The sequence below is a fragment of the Atractosteus spatula genome, chromosome 10 (genome assembly GCF_055471065.1).
Source record: "Atractosteus spatula isolate fAtrSpa1 chromosome 10, fAtrSpa1.hap1, whole genome shotgun sequence".
NCBI lineage: Eukaryota > Metazoa > Chordata > Actinopteri > Semionotiformes > Lepisosteidae > Atractosteus > Atractosteus spatula.
In genome coordinates this window covers 14336695-14350234 of record NC_142715.1, presented here as the reverse complement: position 1 = coordinate 14350234, position 13540 = coordinate 14336695, and the positions used below count along the sequence as shown (strand labels likewise).

Below are 13540 nucleotides of genomic sequence, written 5' to 3'. Positions count from 1 at the left end.
ACAGTATGCTCCTATTCTTTTTATGCTCAGCTACTAAGATTTCCCTTCAGTGGTAAAATTCAATATCTACAACGGGCACAGCAAAGACGTTTACTGTAAGTCTTTCTACGACAGACCAACGGACCACGAGTGCCCCTGTCGGTCAACCAATCACATACCACGGTACCGCGCGTCATCTTGCGTCACAATGCGCGACGCCACCTGCGGTACGTATCTGTAACGCGCACTTTGAATGGCTGCATCTGTAACTGTCTCTAAAGTCGGACGTGATGTTTCACGGATGTGCAGTGTGCCTTTTCTCTTGTCATGTTCAAAATGACTTGCTGTGTAATTTCCTGAATGCGTGTCCTGTACTGCTCTGTTATTTCATTTAGATTATCTATGTGGTGTACAGATAAAACCAAACTGCATGGTCTAATTTCTGGGTTCGACACCAGCTGAACCTGAACATGCATCAGCCGATCTCGACATGATTTGAACACACAACCTTTTGATGTGTTTTCAGATGCACTACCGTTGCACCACGAGATCACTCCCTATAAGTGCTTTTAATTCCCCCAAGGAGAAAAATCAGCGTCCCTGAAAAAGATTTTTTTTCATTCTCTCCTGTGAGAAGCGCCGCTCTTCCAACGAGGGTCTCTTCTTCCCAGACCACAGATTATTCTTCCTGTCCGGCTCTCACACAGAGAGCAGACACACTGTCTCCACTAATGTGTTTACTACATCTACAGATCTGACCCCCTTACAGCCCTGATATTCCTGGACAGGATCCCATATTGAGCAGTATTTCTCACATTCTGAACTTACAGTGTGTACCAATGTACTTTATACACAAAGTAAGTGTTTTCGTAACTCTTGGACGTTTTGTGAAAATGTTACTAGCATGCCAAATATCGCCCCCTCAACTGAACAGTCCCACCCCCCTCAGTTTTGGATAAAAGGTTTGGATAAAAAGTTTTTGAACACTTTCACTTACTTAACTTGAGCCGTAAAAAATAGTTGTACTTTGTCAATGGTCAGATAACTACACTAACCCCGAATTCACAGTTACTACATCAGACTGTTTGATGTGCAGGAGGGCTATCCGTCCAGGAACAGCACGTTACATAGTGTCTATGTTTTGGGGTGTCAACATTATTATGACCTTATTTTCTCAGGTGGACCAATGCCTTGCAGTAGTTTATCCTCATACTTACAATCGTTATATAACTAGGACTGTAGTTATAGAAGTTTGTACTTTCTGTTGGTTTTAAAATGATTTCTTAAAGATTCAGAACCTCGTTACCGTTGATGTTGTTGCAAAAATGAACACATATGGTTGATGCCCCAGGCAAAAATAATCACGTGAGTTCTGATGAACGTGGAACTGTTCTTCATCACTAAATACCAGATTGCTTGTCGTTATCTTCTAACATGAAATACTAATCAGTGGCATGCTTGCGATAATTCACTTGGATGGTTGCAATGGCTCCGTTTAAACCGAAATATCACTGCCCCCCTCAGGATTTCAGACCCCCCCCCCTACAGATCATTCCCCTGGCGCCAGTCCTGGGTATAATGATGAACATAGCTGCCTTGCAAGCAGTGAATCCGGGTGTGATTCCCACCTGACCCATCGACAAACCTTTTCCAATGAATCTTTGATCGATTTAAAAAAGTCTTGAAGCTGGTAGGCTAGGGAAGAAGCACTGTTTGAGTGCACTGAGGAAAATGTGCTACTTTGCTGTGCTGCTCCAGTAGCGCAATTGGTCAGGTTGTGGTGCTTTTATAGTGGAGTTATACCGAGGTTGTGAGCTCAATCATCACGTGGAGTAGGTTCCGTTTTCAGCTGCAGAAACGTGCTGTTGAATTTAAGTCGATTCTTGTGTTACTTTTTCCTCTCGATGGAGCTGTATTAATGCAGGCACACCTGCTTCCATGTCAAGTTATTTTATCGTTGCTCACAAAGCAACACACTGCAGACACCTCTGATATTGTCACTGCTTGTGGGCCACATGTTCCTGCTGTCAGCCTACCATGATCATACACCTATATAAATATTACTGCTGTAGTACAGGAGCGAAGAAACGAAACGAAAGCACACCAAGTTTAAAAAGGTCAAAATGTGCCAAAGCCCTTCCTTGAGGAGGATGGGGTTCGAACCTACTTGTGCAGAGTATAATGTATTAAAAGGTTATTGCCTTAACCACTAGGCAACCTCCATACACACTTTAACCCCCTCCGGACATGAGTTGGCTTCTTTCCCCATACTCAAGGGTAATTTTCCTCTTCCACCTACAATTTCAACATTTACCTTGGGAGATGTCAAACCACAGAGCCTGTGCTGTGCTTCAGTGTTAGCTGTAGTGGACACCCCATTGAACATAAAAAGCATATTGAGCTCCTTGGACATAAGCCATTTCTCGTCACTTGCCCAGCGAGCAGGCTCAGCGCACACTGAATGCAGGTGTCTCAGAGCAATTGAGATGTGTACAAGTGGCTGTAAAAGGGATATTTGATGCCAGTGCCATGGCTTAGTTCTCCGACGGCAGGCGTAGCGGCGCGCCGGTTGGAGTATTCTCGGTTGCATTTAATGGCAACGTCATGGTAACGTCAGCTCAAACCACCAAATGGAGACGGGCGTACCGACAAGCTGACCCTGCTGATGCGGGATTAACAGTAGGATGAGAGAATGCTGTGGCTTAGTGGGTTAAAGTGCTTACCTAGTAAACAGGAGATCCTGGGTTTGAATCCCTGTGGTGTCTGTCTTGCCACACAGTCTATCATTATGGACAGCAACATGCTTCTACATTAAATTTAATGGAAGTGTTCATTTAATTTTTGGAACAACTTGTTTTTTAAAAAATCCATACAAATTGCGAAAGATAAAATACTCATCTTTTTTGCAGGGCAGAGGAATTACTGCCAGCTGGCAAGGAAAAGAAAACTTTTTTTTTGTCTTTAGCCAAAAACCTGTGAATGTAGAAAAAAGGTGATGTGCGTTAGTTTCTATGGCACAATCAGTCAGTGTATCCTTCAGTTAAACATAACGTTGGTAAATCAAAAGTCCCCCAAGATGCATTTCAAATTAATCCGATCTCAACACCGTCTCCCCTAAATGTGATGGGGTTTCTTTGGATGTCCTTAAGCATCCTGATAGTTGCAGAGATTTCAAACTTTTGGCACAAGTCAAACTACAAGAAGTTAATAGTTGAGCACCTAAGTCAATATCACCGGGAATGTGACTATGTAAACTTAAATAGTATTCAAAATATTGCAATTTTGTTGTAGTTTAAAAATATATTTTAGCTGGGGATCCTCAAATGATGAGGGTAGAAAATAGAACTATTCGACACCATCAGGAGTGCTTAAGGTGTGATAAAAGTGTTTTTTAATCACAAAGTGAAAATAGTGAATTTGTCTTTCACTTAGGCGTTCATCAAAAGCTCATTAAACGATGAAGGAGAGGCTCGTGTTCCGAATTCTCTTCGTGTCTCATTGTCTTGCTTTGATTTTTAAAATGTACACTGTTGACTATTCACTCTTCCTAACACAATTAAAGAGCCGAGTTTAGTTCAGAGGTAAAGCATCTCATGCATCATATGAAGCTCTGTTTTCTATCACCAGCGTCTCCACTCTGGATTTCTTTTTAAGCGCGATATCTTTTCTGTGATTTCTTTCGTTTGAATTCCCTCATGTGTGAATTTCAGCGCGACACCTGATTACGGCTCAGGAGACTGTAGGATCGTAATGCTCTTAAACCCAGTACCATAACCGTAGTGTGTTCAGTCCTACACAACCTTTCTATCGACTTAATAAGCCTCCTGTTCCATCTCCATCTTCTTCCCGCACATTCCGGCTATTTCAGCACCGTTATTCTTGGACTACAGTCACAGATACGTAAGGGACACTATTCCGAAGAACCGTCTTAAATAAATAACGTTGCAAAAGGTAACAATAATGCTTTCTTAACGTAACCTTACATTTGGCCGTACAATACAATTTTCTTTACCCTCAAATAAAAAAAAATATTACTGCTTTCTCCTGAGAAACACAAGTGTAGTGTTAAATCACAATAAATAATACAACAAATATACTAAATTAACACCCAGATATGACAACACACAGCTATGACAGAACACATTGAAGACTTAAAAGCCCTTTAAATTTTTATTTCCTTAATTTCCATTCTCTTCCCTCCCCAGGATAACTGAAAACTAACTATAATAAAGACTGCATATGCATTACTTGTAATACAGCTACTAATAAAGATATACATGGAACTTAATTATTAATAAATAACACTTTTATTAATAAATACGTGTAATGATAACATTCATTGTGAATATTTGTGGTGTCTGGAAAGCAATTTTAGTTAAATATAATAATAATTTTCAAGCAAGTGGTGCATAAGCTTGTTACTTAATGAGTACATTATTTCCATTACATTCAAGACAGTTCTAATGTGATCAATTGTTCTGCTTAGTCCGCTACTGAGATGCGGACTGAGCCTATGAAGCCTATGAAGAGGTGGTTTAAGCTAGACTCCTAATGCAGTAACTTCAAATGGGCAGCAGCTGTTATTTTAGGTTTGTTGCAATCGAGAACAGGTTTAGTACAGAGCTGCTGACAAATTTCAGCGGAGTTTATTGTATATAAGTTTATTGCAATTGACCCATTGTAGCTACCAATCAGCAGCAGGGAAAAACAAACTTCACTTGTGCCTTTTAAAAAAAGGGAAACAGAGTAGTAGTTTATGTGGTAATTTCAGGTACAATGTAAGAACTAAAGTTAACTACTCCCATAGTAATGCGTGGGGTCCTATCAATAGAAAAAAAAATTGTTGTAACCCGAAAACACAACAAACACAAAACGAGAAGTCTTCCAGGAACCTAGGTAAATCCCTGTAGTAGTCTAACAACTATGAAAAAAAAAAACCAAACGCAACACCTTCAAAAGAAAAAGAACATTAAAAACAAATCTGGGGAACAACAAAAACACAGAATCTAATGCGAGAGCTTTTTCAAGTCTTCAGTGCTCCTCTCATCTCAGTAGACCTCTCTCATATATTTGTGTACAGGTCAGTTGGAGGTACACAGCTGTGTAATTTTAGTAGGGAGCTGCGTCAGCATGCATGGGCTTCAAAGGAAAAGTCAAGGTTTATTCCATGCTGAAAAGAGAAGGAAACACAATGTTTCAGCTGTGGAGCCTTCTTTGATTGTGACTCAAAATAAGCCTTTATTTGTTCATTTGATGTTAGTTTATCTCCATCAAATACCTAAGAGTATCTAAACTCGACAGTTGCTTTGAGTAGCTAAAGACACTGCTCCAGGTGAGGCTTGAACTCACAACCTCGGCATAACTCCGCTATGCACTGCTGTATAAGTACCGCGCGCTGACCGATTGCGCCACTGGAGCTGTGCAAGATGTGATCCTTATACAGACTGACGCTGCAGAAACACAGGGTGAAAACAGTTTCGGTTGTGGATCCATCTCCACATGGGGAACACTAAAATAGCAAGGAAAATACAAGAAAAGAAACTGAAAGAATTGTGCTAACAGCAAAGGGGGGCGGAGGGAGGTGGTCGAACAAGTAAATCAGCCTGGCAGATTATTTGTAGCGACATTTTTTGAGTCAATCAGCACACTGATTTCTCTTCATGTGCCTTAAACTGTGCAGTTTGTATTTTCGTTGTAGCTAGGTTTCTTCAGAAGTCCAGTAAATTGACAATAATGGAGAACTTGCTGACGCACCCCGTCGTGAAGACCCTCTGTAAGGTGATTACACGTTACATTTTCAAGTCGCCTCCTTTACAGCAATTGCAGCTCCGACTTTGAGAGAAAGCATGAGAAATGGCAGTACAGGCTCGATGGCTTCACATCTCCTATCAATCACATAAAATTGCAGTAAAGCGCTCTAAATATGACTCTGAAGTACTGGGAAAGATGATTATTTTGAGCGTGCCTCCCAGGGTCTGCTACAAGGCTGAAGTTGGCATCTTATTCGCGTTTTTCGTTCCGCCTTAAATGCTGCTGCTGTGATGTTATGTCGCCTTTCGCCTGTAGATGGCTCTCTTCGATCAGTACTAATTCGGCTGGAATACTGTAGACATCCTCAGTGAAAGGGAATATCCAAATAAATAGCGACTGTCCAAATTATATTTTTGTATGGAATATATTTTAGAAAATCGCAAACCAATTTTAAAAACTCACCATAACATGGACTTGCAATGGGAAAAAGGTGATTGTGCTTTCTGCTTATTGCTACGGCCCTCCCCCCTGATTATAAAAACGTCTCACAATTCTGACACCGAGGTGTGAGAGACAATGTAATCGACTATCAAAATCCTGAAGTACAAGACATTTTAATGCACCATTTTTCAAATATGACCCTCTGATCTTGGCTTGTCAGAATACATTGCGAAAAAGTATGGCACGAATTGCACGAATTGCAATAGCACACATTGTTGAGAATATCACTGACCTTGCCGATATTTGCAGGGGATATGAGTGTTTTGCGCACGTTGAACTACAGCACGTAAGAATTGAGCTCCTTAGTCAATATCACCGGGGATGTCCAATAATGACGAACATCTGTAGCTTCAAGGAAACTTCGACTCGCACATGGAGTTTTATCTTCGAATGGAGGGTGGGAGAATTCATTTATACTCTCGTTGCTCATTAGCTAAACTATTTTAAAAATATGACGCAGATTTGTTCGAGAAACTTCTAATCGCCTTAAAGAGAGTCTTCTTGAAGACGTGCACCAGGTAGCTCTCCACTGTTAATTGACAGGACTTTAGAATAAACTGTTCTCATACAACCACCATACAAATTACACATCTTAAGGAACATGAAGAGAAATCTGTGTACTAAATAACATAAAACTGTCGCTGCAAATTATCGCCAAGCTGTTTTACGTGTCCTAACACCTCTTTCTTTCCTACTTTGCAGCGAGCACAATTCTTTCTGTTTCTTCATCGCTATTTTACTGTCTCTTTCCCCCACGTGGAGATGGATCCACAGCAGAAACTTTTGGTCCGTTCCTGTTACTCTGTCCGATTGAAAGAGCTGTATTAAAGGCACTCCCATCTCTGCAGGAAAGTTATTGCTGCTCTCAACACAATATACTGCAGCCAAATGTGATAGCGATACTGTCACTGCCTGTGGGCCACGTGTTCCTGCTGTCAGCCTATTATGTCATGTCCATCCACACCCAGAAACATTACTGCTGTAGCACAAGAGTTATACAGTATAGGCGCAGTCAATAGAGCATGAATCTCTTAATCTCAGAACTGTGGGTTCTGCCCCCACATTGGGTCCCTCTGTGTCATTTTGATCCCCCCAATCCTCCTAGCATGACCTGATGGCGTAAGAGTGATACCCAGTGCCTTATATGACCTTTGCGTAATTCAGCTTTCTTTCCACTTGATTCAGATTTTGATCTGAAATCATCGGCCAAACAAGAGTTTGTCTAAATCGAGGGAGATCTGCTCACAAGCAAGTATTAAACACTTCAGCATTTACTGTTCGAATACCACACTTTGTCAAAACCCTGCCGCTTCTTAAGCTAATAAGTAATGGTTTTTGAGCACGCATTGTATTGTTAATGCTTATATTAAAAAAGCATAAATTCACATAATGGAATTTGGACTGAACAAAGTAGTCCAGCCCCTTTACAACATTACATACCCACTGATTAAAGCTTAAAACTACAGCAGCAGGAGTAACAATAATGGCAACAACATGTTTGGAGTTCGGCATTTCATTTATTCTGCGGAAACATCGTATCGGAATGAACTGCCCGGATAAAAGAGTAATTGCGGCTTCAGATCGTTTTTACAGAGCATTGCGTTGTTCTGTTCATACTGACTACACGCTTTAAATTTGTCATTTACTGCAAGCGTTTCTTTTCCAGGTTTTTCTGAAATTCCTTGCATTTGAGCCAGCACTAAAATATTTCATTCGCGTCGCTGGATACATCGTGGAAACGGTATGCGACAGTTATGTTCTCTTACTATTGAGACTCCTACATTGCGAGTTTTTTGAAGACTTTGAAACTAAAGGGAAGTAGTGACAAATGAAACAGGCACAGGTGGGGTTTGAACCCAAAACCCTCGGTTTATAAGACTGACGCCTTACCACTTGGTCACCACGCCTTCGCGCACACTGAGGAATAATGTTGTTCAAATTATTTTTTTCTGAATCTGGTTTACATCGCCTGGAGGCAGCAACAACAATAAAAGGGATTCTTAACAAGGAGCAGTGTGACTCCAACAGATGCTCCTGAAGAGACTGGAGGTTTAAGCCACCTCCTTAGAGCGCTCGGCCGCGTTACTCACGACAGCAGTTCTTCAGCTCTTGTGGTCTGACCTAGTGGTGTTATGATGTGTGGAAACGACCGCAACTTCGTTTTCTGAGATGCTTTCTCTCACTTGGTGAAAATCTCGACCTCTTTGGCATCTCTGGCTATAGTTCTTCTGTGGAGCAGGCTTTCACACCTCTGCTTATAGTGCCCTTGAAGTCATTTTATTTTTACAGGAAGACGCATTCCCTAACGATCTCTCCTGTTTTAGAAATGCTTTATAAGGCGTGTTTGATTCAACGGAAAAACAGTATTCTAATTGTACAATGCAGATCTATGCGGCATTCGTACTGGATTTGACTGGGATTCTGAAATACTTCTTGCAAAGGTATTCAGACTTTCTTGAACCTATAATAAAAACACAGACCTGAAACTCCCTAGCTTCCAGTCTCTGATGTTGCTGTCCTTAAACTCGGACGTGATGTTCTGCAGACGTGCAGTGTCCCTTTACTCTCGTTGTTTTCAAAACGACCTCCGTTGTCGGGCGCAGTTGAAGTGGAACTGGCCTGACTGCACTGGAAAGTACGGAATGACAAAATGTTTCTACGGCTCAAAATGTCCCTTTAGACCCTTATCATGTCTGTGTGAGGAACGGGCAGGTAGAGAGGTTTAACAGATGCTCATGATGTTTCACACGGGGTGTTACCTGTCGTAGTGTTTCAAAAGATGTGTTAGCGGACCACAGATTATCTTGAAAAGATTTGGGTTTGCACTGGCTGGGATTCAAACCCGACTCAATTATTTGGAAGGCGCCTGTACCACCAACGCACTTCAGAGAAGCACCTGCAAATTATCACAATCCTCTCTTTCACCTACAAAGTTATGGAGACACAGACGTCCAATGAAAACTAATTTTATTCACTCAAGGCTCCACTCTTTTGTTGTGATGTCATTTTAATTAATATTAGCTTTGATAAGGTGTCGTTTTTGCCTCTTAAAGTTAAAGTCTGCTCCTTTCTTCCTGGTACAGAAATAACATGTTCCATCTTTGTTTAAAAACACCACTAAAAGTAAATTATTCAGCTCTGCCGCCTGTGTGCATCGACAAGACATCTCAAACGGACTTATCACATAACAACACGATCCTTCCTGTTACCATTCCTGTGGTTGGGGCGTTGTTTCACCCTTTTACGTTCTTCTACAATATTTGCAGACAGGGCTTTATCACTCGAGTTGTACAGAACAAGTGTGCATCGGTCCATGAAAATCATCAGTACTGCTGTTTTTCTATGCATAGTTTAATTAAGAGCACTTAAAAGATGCAAAAAGCTTTCAATTAAAACAGAATTGAAAGACAGTCGAGTAAGGAGGTAGAAAAAAAGCTCTCTCCCGTCTGGGAATCAACCATTGTCGCACGTGTGACTGGATACAAAAATAACAGATTAATTTTTGCCCAGTCTCTTGAAGCTTCGATGCGATTATTTTTCCTTCCTTATTTCTTCATTCCCATGAATTTACTCTTCAGTAGAGGAAACGCGAAAGTGGGAAACTGCAGGCATTCTCTGCACATCTCTAAGTCTGTTCCATAAGTATTCGCATCGGGGATGTAGCTCAGTGGTAGAGCGCATCGCATGTATGCGGTCCCAGGTTCAATCCTTGCCACCTCCAGGTGCTTTATATTACAGTACTCACATGGCAATTTTCTGTTGAGTGAGAACTCTTTGCTCGTGTTCAGAGAGAGCCAGGTTTACACAATTAAATGCAGGCACACTCGACGTGCTAGAGAGTTGCGCTGCTGTTTTAAATGTACCTCATTTAGTACTGTTAAATCCTAAATTATTTGAACTAATAATTTAGTTCAAATTCAAGAAATCCAGAGATTGCTTCACACTTGTCGTGGCTGTTGCAGAAAACACCTGTTGAATCTCACCCGGGATTTCCTGAGAGATCATTCAGCGAGCGAATCCTCCTTCTGAACTCCGCACTAAACTGAAAGCTTCACGAACTCCTCACTGCGTGTCCTGTACTGTTACAAGTGCTCTCGTGTATATGTGAAGCACAGCCATAAACACACTTTGAACTTTTTTCCGTTTGTTAAGGAAAATGCAAAAGAGCATGACAAGTATGGATCGTATAAAATATCCATGGCACAACTCGAGAAAGTACTGAAGGACTACACATCGACTTTTGATGATTACAAGAGATTCAAGAAACACAACCGTCCGCACCTGGGTTTGGATCCTGAACGCTAGAGTTAAAAGAACATAAGCGACGGATATGACCTATAAACTCTCTTAATTGTCTTATAGTTTATGAAATAAAACAATTTCTTAATAATTTCTAACTGTTGATAGACGATTTATTGAATTTTAACAAAATCACAATTGCAAACTTTTTCGGTTAAACTGTTATTCACATACTCTAACGTAGATAAACGTTAGTGTCTTCCGGTGTGTGAGCCAATTTCTCCAAAAAATATTTGTTAGTCTGTCGAGAGGCTGTGCAAGGTGTTAAGAAATAGAATTTCTAAAAGACAGGCTCCCTAAGCTTAACATCAAGGCAGAAAAAATGCTGTTTTCTCTACAGAAATGCTCTTTAGATTTCAGCACTGTTGCAACTCCCTTTATAAAGGGTGTGCACACGTATACAACCAAGGCATTGAAAGTTTTTTTTTAATTATTGTTCCAAAAAATGTTCCATTTGTTTTCTTTTTAATGTTGTTGATTAAAAGATTTTATTAAATGTGAAAAAAATCTGAATGTGAAAATAGGTCAAAATGCTATTGAAAAAAATCAGTAATGTGAGGAAAGATGGATTGTGGGAGCCCCTTAACTACCCATGTCATGCTGTATTTCTCACTCATTCTACTGGGAGTGGTGCCATCTCATTCTACGGGGAGTGGTGCCGTCGCTTCTGGATAAAGTCTGTCAGTGGTCATTCCAGACGGGTCAGGTATGACTGCTCTTCGGCACAAGAGACACGTGACTTGCGAGGATCTCGACAGTGTCGACTATCTTTCAGAGCCCGGATAGCTCAGTCGGTAGAGCATCAGACTTTTAATCTGAGGGCCCAGGGTTCAAGTCCCTGTTCGGGCGGTTGTGCTGTTTTTAAGTCTATTGTGAATGTCATTCTAAATAGTCTTTTATCTTTCACTCTTCTAGCTGTACTGTGGTTATTTTAAATGTCCATTACTTGTATTTACAGTAGTGTATTTAGTGTTTCATTTCACAAACCGAAAATGTTCAAGTAGATCTTGTCACTCTACTCCACGTAATCATCTAAATTAAATCACAGTAGAGTACAGAACACGCAGTGAGGAGCTCACACAGTGAGTGCTCTTGAATACGACGAGAGGAAAGGCACACTGCACATCTGCAGAACATCACGTCCGAGTTTACAGCGACAGCAAGGGTTAGAAGCGAAGTAGTTTTTTATTACTCGCTCGCTGAACGATCTCTCAAGAAACCTCGGTTGAGATTTAACGGGTGTCTAACAATCACGTTCAAAAAGGTGACGATAAGTTTTTTTTAACTAGGTAGCCTTAATGGCAACACAGTGTGAGTAATCTTAAAGCAGCTGCAGATGGAGTAGCCGTAATGGCAACACAGTGCTTTGAGTTCGGCTTTTCTTATTTCTTCTGCAGAACCAGTGGTATTGGAATATACTGACCCGTATAAGAAGCGCTTTCGGTTTCTGATTATTTTTATTGAGCGCTGCTCTAAACTTTACATTTGCTCGGGCTAGTTTTCCCCATGAAAAAAAGACATATCCCTAATTACATGATTTCACTTTTCTTATCAACGAGTAGAAATAAAATATATACTTCATTATAAGTACCACAGGCAAGATGGCTGGTGGTCTAAGGCGTTGCGTTCAGGTCGCAGTTACCCCTGGAGACGTTTGTTAAAATCTCACTTCTAATAAAGAGGTGTTTCTCGTTAGAGTAGAAACGATAGAAGCCTTAAGCGGGAAAAAATATCACAACATCTCGGATTTCACGTGTTCAATGTTAACTGTCTCAGTGGTTGCCTCGGTGATTGATGGCTCTTCTCCCTCGCAGGGTGACGGCAAACTTCTTCAGAGAGGGAGTCTCCCACGCACGGCTTTTCTTTATCAAGAGCTGAGACAACAGAAACAGACTTCAAACTGACATGAATTACTTCTTGAGCGTTTATGATCGTCTTTAAAAAGCTGAGAGCAGGTGAAAACGTCTTTGGAAAAGAGGAAATGTCTGCTGACAGTAAACTGAGCTCACACTCAGGTGCGGCCAAGCGCTCCTCGTTAGTACAGTGCTGAGAAACCTCGCTTGTCGCGCGAGAGACCGGGGTACGTTTCTTTGACAGGGCGCTGGTTTAATTTTTTAAAAGCCTGACTTCATTTAGAAAGTGTGTACTGTGTACTAAGTTTCGGACTAGTTAGTGCAGTAGAATATGGAGATCATCTCCAGCTCTGAGCTCAACTGCAACAAGCAGTCGTGCTGAACAAAGTCAGAGAACCAGCTTAACGTGTGCTCAGTGTGGTGCTCAGGACACAGGGGTATTGTTGTGGTTATAATTAGCACAAACTGATCAGTAAATTAAAATGCAGAACACGTTAATATAGGATTATTACTGTGTCTCTGTCCCGTTTGTATATAACCCAATGTCCCTCACAGTTTAAAAGATACCAGTATGGACACCTAACTCTTAATTCGGTGCTCATTGCAAATAGTACCAAAACAAGCACGTCCGACAGCTGCGGGGTTGAAGGTGAACATGCATCGTATTGTAATGGCTTCTCTTTCCACTGATCAATGAGACAGATTCATGAGGAGATCCTACGCACAACTAAGCGAACACATCGCTATTTCGGTCTGATGTAGAGGCTCCATTTGTGTCAGCAGTACTATAAATGTAAGTCTTATATACTTTCAGGGGCTGCATCTGTAGCGCTTCATCTAAGAAGACTGTTTTACTTTACCGCATGGTTACATTCACCCACCCAATTTATTCTCAGAATACCCAATGGCTCAATAACCCTGTTTTCCCCTGGGAACCACCAGTGTACAGTCCCATTCCATTCAAAAATATAACAAATATATTAAATTAATATATTAAATTAACAAATATATTAAATGAATTGTGTAACACAGAACTGGAAAGGTGAACCCGGGATGGCTGAGAAATTGATTAAAGTTATATTTTTATAGGTGAATAATTGCTGAGCAATTGAACAATTGGAACCGTTGACGAAGATAGTCGAGTGGTTAAGGTGTTG

The 13540-nt window shown here is 41.0% G+C and overlaps 2 non-coding genes across 2 annotated transcripts; one reads left to right on the top strand and one right to left on the bottom strand.

Annotated features, from left to right (window-relative positions):
* Positions 1–5303: 5303 nt before the first annotated feature.
* Positions 5304–5397, bottom strand: trnai-uau (transfer RNA isoleucine (anticodon UAU)). Its single transcript has 2 exons — positions 5360–5397; positions 5304–5339 (listed from the first exon to the last, which is right to left on the bottom strand). It is a non-coding gene; the product is annotated as a tRNA-Ile (tRNA).
* Positions 5398–11306: 5909 nt separating this feature from the next.
* trnak-uuu (transfer RNA lysine (anticodon UUU)) lies at positions 11307–11379 on the top strand. Its single transcript has one exon. It is a non-coding gene; the product is annotated as a tRNA-Lys (tRNA).
* The last annotated feature ends 2161 nt before the right edge of the window (positions 11380–13540 follow it).